The sequence below is a fragment of the Prinia subflava genome, chromosome 4 (assembly GCF_021018805.1).
Source record: "Prinia subflava isolate CZ2003 ecotype Zambia chromosome 4, Cam_Psub_1.2, whole genome shotgun sequence".
NCBI classification, from domain to species: Eukaryota; Metazoa; Chordata; class Aves; order Passeriformes; family Cisticolidae; genus Prinia; species Prinia subflava.
In genome coordinates this window covers 52,505,463-52,514,477 of record NC_086250.1, presented here as the reverse complement: position 1 = coordinate 52,514,477, position 9,015 = coordinate 52,505,463, and positions in this window count along the sequence as shown.

Below are 9,015 nucleotides of genomic sequence, written 5' to 3'. Positions count from 1 at the left end.
ACTTTGTTCTAAGAAGCCAGAATTTAATTTCAGATGCACTAAAGACAATAGGGAGGGATGTAAGAAGGAAGATGGAATTAGAGAAAGGTAACTGCATCATTTCTCAGCTGAATTTAGGTGCAATATGGTAGGACAGAAATGAGAGCTTTACTCATGTTTTGCTCAAGTGAATCTCCTAACTCCTTCTAAAAGTCACAGCACAATTGAGTCTTGTGGGTAATGTAAAGCCAGTATTCTATTTTCACTAAAAGTAGTAGGAATCTTCCTGCTGATCTGCATGGACTTGGGCTGCCGCCTCAGCAGCCCAGCTCTGCCTCACTGTCAGGTTGAAGCCTGGCAGGCACAGGTTAACCAAGGAGGCAATAAACCAGCTCACTCCCAACTCAGCAACTCACAGATTGCTAACTAACACAACACCAAGGCTGTGACCTGCTGCAGCTGCAGTGCAGGGCTGCAGCCCATCCCAGCACCTGTGCTGTAAGAGATCAACTCTGGCAGAGACGTGGCACGAAGAGATGGGCTAAGGAGCTTCCTCAGCTGCAACAGCTCAAATACCATCAAAAATACCTCAGAGGAGTTGGAGAGAGGCCATGAAGATTCAGCCCTGTGTGCCCCAGCAGTACCAGAGTGGCACGGGAGGAAGGGGAGGCAGCAGTAAGTGAAGCAGACAAATGAGCATCATTAGGGAGCGGCACAAAAAAAGGAAGCCAGATGAAGGGGATGCAGGAAACAGCCACATAAATCTTCATCCCCTTTGTGTATCATATTAATTTACATGGTTATTTTTATGAGGAGATTTTTTTTTTTTTCCTGAGGAGTAATCTGTCAGTTTTCATTAGCCCCTGGATCAGCAAACCTCAGTCAGCAAAGATGACCTCCAATTCTCCTCCCCAAAAGATGCCATTCCCACTCCAGGATTCACACAGCATGTTTTCCTGTTTGAAATGTTTGATAGTGCAGATTGGCTGCACTTGATGTAAAATAAGGGACTTGAGCCTCAGTGTATCTATGACTCCACTGAATTCACTGATGTATATCAGATATGTATCAGGTATTTAATTTTATTAAACTGAAAACTAATGGCAAAAGCTTTACAGTGCCCATTAAAATCATCTGTTTAAGACTTAAAGTACAGCAATTAAATGTCATTTAAAATATCCACTAAAATTATTAAAACCTTTTGTCCTGTGCAGTGTGAAAATATCTCTTGCTGTTCCCTCATCTTTCATCTCATTTTAAAGACATTGATTTATTACTTTACAGCTCAAGTATATTGAGAAATTCTGATGTTCAGATTTCTTACATGTGACTTTGGAGTCTCATTTCTCAAATGTATTACACAGTTATTTTGACAGTTATGTCAGATTTAATTAGCAGTCTCCCAACAGTTTGACTACTGCAGCATTATTTTGTTTGTGTTTTCCTCTTTTATGCTTAGTTCAACATAGACTGAACTACAACTTTGAACCTTGTTTTGGTACATGTAAGGCAGTGTGACAGCTTGACTTTCTTTTCAATGAAAATCAATTAATACACACTAGTCAGAAAATTAGTACAAAAACAAAGTTCTTATGAATGATAATCACTCCCTTCAATAAAGCCTGCCTTGTTCCTCAATTCTTTTGTTGTTTTTTGTTTATAGAAATCGATAAACCCACTCATAAAATATTTCCAGATGATCATATAAACATAAAGGAAAGAAAGCCTTCAGTGACCTTACTCTAATGTGATTTCAAAGAAATACTCCAAACAATGAAATTGCAAATGTATATGGGATTGATTGCTAATCTCTTTAGCAATATCTTTAAAATATGTCATAAGTGTATTCCATTCTCTTTCTGCATTCCTCTATTTCTAAAGCACAGTATCTTCAGAGAGAGTGGTTGGTGCTAGCACAATAGATCTTTCTGAGTAGTGTTTAATTATTAAATATTGCTTTCTTGAAGTGCTAAAGGTATCATTCTACCCCCACTTACAGGCCATTCAGCTCTGATTTTCGTGTAATTGATGCAAATGAAGCATGTAATAGTGTTCTGTCAAATGCATGAAAAACAGCTTTAGGCCTTCCTAGATATTGGAGAAATGAGAATGAAGAGAATTCGAGAAGTTAAAGAAAGTTAAGAACACATTAGGTGATTTCATTCTTGCACTGATCAAAAGGCCTTGCAATTCCTCTTCTGTCTCCAAGCCTGAATTGGTCCTGCACCTAGGAAAGAATAAACCCAGGTTACCAGGGGAACAGCCTGCTGGAAAGCTACTCTACAGAGAGGGATCTGGAGGTTCTGTTGGAAAAAAAACCTGTCAATGGCAAAGCAGTGTGTCCTTATAGCCAAGATGGCCAGTGGAATCCCAGGGTGCATTAGAAAGAGCATTGACAGACATCAAGGGAAGCAATCCTGTCTCTTCACTCAGCCCTGGTGAGGCCACGCCTGGAGCGCTGTGTTCCAGCCTGGGCTTCTCAGGACAAGAGAAGTGGAGCCCCTGGAGTGGGTCCAGCAGACAGTAACAAAGATAATTAAGGGACTGGAGCATGTCTGTTAAGAGGGAAGGCTGAGGGAGCTGGGCCTGTTCAGCATTGAGAAGTGACAGCTGAGAGGTGGCCTCATCAATGTCTATAAATATCTGAAGAGAGGGTGCCAAGAGAATGGAGCCAGGCTCTGCTCTGCAGTGCTGAGCAATAGGACATGGGGCAAAGGGCAGAAACTGATGCACAGAAAGTTCCACTTGAATGATGACGAACTTTATTGTGTGGTGACCAAACACTGGAGCTGGTTGCCCAGAGAGGCTGTGGAGTCTCCGTCACTGGAGATAGTCAAGAAGTGTCCAGACACAACCTCATGTAATGTGGGCTGGGATGACCCTGCTTGAGCAGGGAGGTTGGACCAAATGACCCACTGTGGTCCCTTCCAACCTGACCCATTCTGTGTGATACACTAACCTTAATTTTACTGCTAGACTATGCAGCAAACAGACCACAGAGATTAGCAGCAATATGAATAAGTAGAATAAGTCATGTGCATTTGCTGATGGTCATGGACAAAACATAAAGCACTTCTGGATGTTAGGCACTTATTTAATTATCACTATATTAACTAAAATATTATCCACAAACAGATATTTTATGTTCTATCCATTTTTTTTGTCACTCAGTGCATTTAAAAAAGAGGCAGTTGCTAACATAAAAGGGAGAAGCTCACAATTCATAACATTTCAGAAGTTCAATACAGCTTGGATCATAAACACTGAAAAAATCTCAATGTGGAGAGAAGACTGTGCAGAGACAAAAAAACAGGGTGTGAGATGATAAAAAAATTGAAAATGCCTGGAATATCTGGCTTCCTCACAGAACTAACAAAATCAAACTATCAGGTCCTGGAAATAGAAGACAGCCCTCCTAAGAATTTTATATTAAGAGCATATTCTCTTCCATTTCATTTCATGGGAGACTTGTTTTACCATGACAGTAATTCATCTTTCTCAAAGATGATGCAATTTTTCAAGGCAAATGAAACTTACTTTTTGACCAACCCATTTTTCCACTCCTCAGGAAGTCCTCCAGAAAACTAGTGGACTTTTCTATATAACCCAAGGGGATAAATCAGCTGATAAATAGGTCCATGATAAAAATGGTTTCCTTCGCTCAGCATGGAAGCTGAGGTTACAGAGACATGAAAGTTGTCTTAATGTAGCAGTCGTCAGACTAACAGCGAGACCCAGAGTGCTCAGGGCATTTTCCAACTGCTGCATACCAAGAAAACGGGCAGAGTGATAGCTTGGGAGCTGAACTCTGGGGAGCTGAGGAATGATCCAAGATGGTACGTACTGAAGGCTGTCAGATGTGGAGTGGTGTTACATGCTCTTAATTCTTCTCATCTGGAAGTGGCACAGTGTGTAATAAATATCAAAATTAACATGGACTATTTAGATAGAGTCTTTCTGGAGCACTTACAGACCTCCATGCACCATAAGTACACCAAAAATGCTTACAGATAATCCACATTAATTTCTAAAGAAGAGAGAACATGTAGGGCTCTTTCTTAATTGTGACTGATGACCTCTCCTTGCAAATATCTGGTTAATTTTGACCTTAATCTAGTAGACAGGTAGCCAACTACCAATGCATGCACAACTACACGTAAAGTACATGGATGTATACTTTCATATCCCATCAAAGTTGCTGCATGTGTGTTTGGAGTTGTGAAAGGATCAAGACCTAGGGTGTGGATTTGGATTAAAGGTTTAAAAATAAAGGTAAAGCCTAAGCCTTCAAAACACAATTTACTGCTCTCTAGGGACTGAGAAGGAGTGACTGATTTCATAAAAGTCTCATTTTAGCTATTTTTTGAAGAATACATTTACATATTTTCCAACAAATGTCAAGAAATCCTCATCTATGTCTGATATACATTCAACCCCTTCATGCACTAATACATACATACATATACACATATATATACACATTTCTATGCTGTGTTCTGAATGCCAGAGAGGCATCAGATCACCTCTTTTTTAGCCAGAACATTGCATTTCTGGATACAGAAGCAGCAGCTTACTCTGTGAGATCTACTCATCCCTACAGTTTCTGTGTCCATTTGTGAGCAGAAAGGGAAAGCTGACACACCCAATCTCACCACTAGACTGCACCACGTCTGCCAAAAAAAAAAAAAAAAAAAAAAAAAAAAAAAAAAAAAAAAAGGTACAGCTATTTGGGTGTTTTAATACAGTCTATTCAAGCCCTACTGCTATAAACTTTGGGAAGAAAAAAAATATGAAGGAAGGTACAAGATGCTGCATAAATGGTCTTGACTGTCTTAGGATCTACTCTAGTCTCTTTTCAGACTATAGGATACCTTCTCCATGGCATATAAGGAGGATAACCTTGCTCAGGTAATGCTATCAATATTACAAGGAACAGGATGTTAAAAACATGGAAGATCTTTTATTCTTGGATCTTTGCAACACAGTCCTTTGTCCAATATGGCTGTACCATGTTTCCTCCAAATCAAGTGACATGCTGAAAACTTGGATTTCTTGTCTTTTAATTGGTAAATGACTTAAAATGCCAGTAGTGCACATGCCTGGTTTTACATTGAAAGATGGAGTAGGGAAATATATTGACTTACTTTCCACTAGAGTGAAAATACTTTCCCTGAAATCTATAGACAACAACGAGCAAAGAGTCAGGCAATGCTGCTTAACAAACCCACTTATTTCAAGTGCACTTACGTGTAAATAACTTACCCTGACAAAGTATACTGCCTACATAGATGCATCATAGTGCTTCAGTTTTTGAAACTCAGAGGTAGACAAGCTACCCTCCTTGGGGACCATTTTGCAAAATTATATGCACTAAGTGCAATCTGGTCCAACTCAGACAAAAAACAAAAGCATTTTCCAAATGACTACCTTTGAATTCCCAGTTCAAATTGCCTCTATTAGCAAGGATTATGTGTTCAAAGATTACAGAGAAATCACTTGCCTATTTCTTCAAATCAGTGGAGCTTTGACTCCATCACAGGATGTACTGAAAACATGAAAACCCATGAAAAGTAGACCTGTCCAGAGCAGCAGCTCTCAAACCAAAATATTAAAAGGCTGCATACCTTGTCCACACTATCATGGCCTTGGAGAGATACTGGGAAAATCTATACAGAGGTGGCTAACCCTTCTCAATGTTTCATTTGAGTGCAAATCCAAATGCTTGTGCTGGCTGATAGTCACTTCCAGAGGGACCAAGGCCACCAGCTCATCCCAGCAGCAGCAGCAGGACAGAATCTGTTCCAAGGGATGTCACAGGGCTGCCTGTCCACTCTTTTAAAGCTGTGTATCTTCAAAATGTCTCAGACACAAGAAATGACCCTAGCCCCATCCTTCATCAGAATGAGTACACTTTGAGGTGCCTGCAAGGAGGATTACCTAATCATGTCACAAAGAGTCTGGCACCCAAATGACCATGGAGAAATTGCACAACAGGGCAGTAGTCTTCCTTATCCTGCTCCCTCCCTTCCAAGTAGAGAGCAGAGTCTCACAGATGGCTGCCATGAGCTGCACATCTGTCCTTTTCCATTATCAAGCCATCAAGCCTGCAAGGCTCAGCAAGCCTTGAGCCTTGAGGAGGGGCTGGCCAACCCCTCAGCTGCCACATGACTATGGCAGCATCAGCTTTCTTCCCTTCCCCAGGAGTTGGTGAAGACTTGCTCAGCAGCCACACCTGAAAAGGCAAGAGAGGCAGTATTGCCAGGGCCAGAAAAATACAAACGCACAGGTAGGAAAAGTGAGGGACTTGGACACTGCATGCAGCACTCAAAGGCTGCCATTGTCTGCTGCTTGGCTCTGCCCCAGCTCTTTGCAGAACTGTGGGTTGGTGAAGGGACCATCCCTGATGGCAGCACACCATTAAGTGTGGAAACTCATGTTTCTTTACATTCCCTATACCCAACTTAGACTGCATTTCCTCTTCAGCTTTTCTTGTTAGGCCAATTCCAGATCCCTTTTTCTTTTTGGGATCCTGTATGTGATGCTGCAATGCAGACAGTGTCCTCAAGAAGTGAAACATGTTTTCTTGCAAGATGACTTTAGCACTAAGAAGACTCTTTGGATTGCACTCATTTTGCCAGGAAGCAAAGTGTAGGAGAGAATGGAAATAAACAGCAGCTCCTGAAAAGGGTTAAAGCTGGGATGGATAACTGTCAGGTCACTCGTCTGAGTTGCGGGAGATGGCATGTCATGGCAGAGGGCCAGCTGAGAAAGGCAGAGGGTAACACCACTGCCAGTATATTACAAGTAACCTGGAAAGGCTTCTACTGAAAGCTGAAAGCACAACAGCATCTACTCTGCAGTCTGTCATGGAGTCCTTGTACCTGCTGAGGGAACAGACTATGACTCCTCACAAACATCCTATTTCTTCTGTAGTGGAGGAAAATAAAAGTAGTTCTACCCTGTCCCATGCCTTGAGGCTTTTAGATTACCATGTCTTCTGAGAGCCTGGAATATTGCTTTCTTCTAGTTTACAAGTGATGGATAGTCTATGATGACATGGATCATTTGATTTGCATAGTGCAACATCATCTCTTGACAGGGATAAAATTTGATCATATCATATTTGATGTCACATGATGTTTATTCTTATTCATTGCCCCACAGATCTTAAAATCATCCTTCTCCAGAAGTAAGGAGGGTATAAGGACATCTCATACTTACTTGCTTTCAGTATCTTGTCCTCCACCAACCACTCTGTGCTGTTTACCTCTGGTTCTAGACTGAATTCACAAGGACTCCCCATAAAAGAGTATGTCTGTTTCTCAGGTGAAGCATTAAAATATAATGGAGACATACTAAGGCTCCAGCCGGTGTACCTTGGAGTCTTTGAAGGGAAATGTACAAATGTGTCCTGCTCTTTAAAGTCATTTGAGTAAGAGAAATCCATAGGAACAAATGCTGCACAGGTGTGCTGTATAGATGGATACTTATTGACTCCAAGGCATGAACTGGCCTGGAAACCACAGTGCAGAAAATAGCCAGAAGCAAGCCCTTCTCCCAAACTCCCTGCTTACAGGTCTCCAAGCGATGATACTGTGGCCTGAGTTAGGCAGAGTTTGCTATGCTGGCCCTTGCAGGATCACAGTGTGCGTGACACTGACCAGGCTGGGACACAGCCAGAGGCAGAAGGGCCTTGGTGGTGACATGAGCCAAAAGTACAGTGTGTTCTGTTTCACAAACTTTACAAATTTGGGGTCACAATACACAATTCTTGTATATGTTCCATCACCTGCTCGAAAGTCTTGTGCCAGCTGCTATGTACACCCCGTCCCAAAGCACAGAACAGCAGCATTCAATTTAATATGCTGCTCAGGTAACTGAAAAAACAGCATCTTACAAATAGCTTATTCAGGAACAAATTATGTATGTGTCACTGCTCTCTGCAATAAATGTGGAAGTTTTATAGTGCATTTTTTAAAAAACGACTTTAATTTTTTTTAGTATCATTTAACTAAAATTTTATGTTCATGATTGCTTCCCACAATACACAATGCAAATGGAAAAGAAATATGGAGGGAATTACATTGCTAGCAGGAAAAAAAAATCATAAATAAAATGTGCTGGAAGTAAAACAGATGGTTGGCACCTGGTGGTCCTTTATAGCCCTGGGTGACAGGGCCATAACTGCTCCTACACGTGGAGAAGGAAAAAAGGGAAGTGAAACTTGTCTGTATCACTATTACATTTGTGCTGCTTTAGGGTTCTTGACATTGCAGGGTGTGGGATTTCTAGCTTTGTCTTAACTGAAGGTCAGTCCCAGCTCCTCAGCTGTCCACATGCCCCAGTGCTGCTCTTTTCCCAGAGCCTGGAGGATGTTGTTCATGTAGATCAGACTACCAGCACCACACATGCTGGGTGGGCATCAGGACCTTCGAGCAGCAGGGTACTCACCACCTCCCAGGCAGAGCCAGAGCACAACAGCAGCCTCTGCTGCTCTGCCTTGCAGTCACCTTCTCAGAGCGATGAGAAGCAGAAAGCAGTGTGGTCACTCCTTGTCTCTCCTTGTCTCTGCACACCCTCCCTGCTCCTGAAACACCAAGTGTGGATCCATGCAAGGCACTGCATTATGTATTGCTGCCTGAGCAAGGGGACACTCCCTGCACAGAGGCTCCCTGAAAGACGTGTTTGTGACTTCTCCAAACAATTTTGCTGCAATGATATCTCCAGTGGTCTAGATCTCTGTAACCCTTCCCAGAAATATAGTCTCAGAAATAAGATGTCACAGCTGTCAGTCACCTACAGTTCATCTTTCCCACAAAGCTATTGCATCTGACAGTAGCTAAGCCTATTCTGAAAAATTACTTGAAGGCAAATTGTTGAAAAACAGGCTGTTGCAAATGGAACAGTGAGACCAGTGCCTGTGCTGATTTGCTTAAGGTTTAGATACAAGGTCACACAGTAGGAGAAACGAGGAAAATAATTAGCATATAGTGCATAATAGGAAAATTTTAATAACAAAATTGCTAATTTTCACCT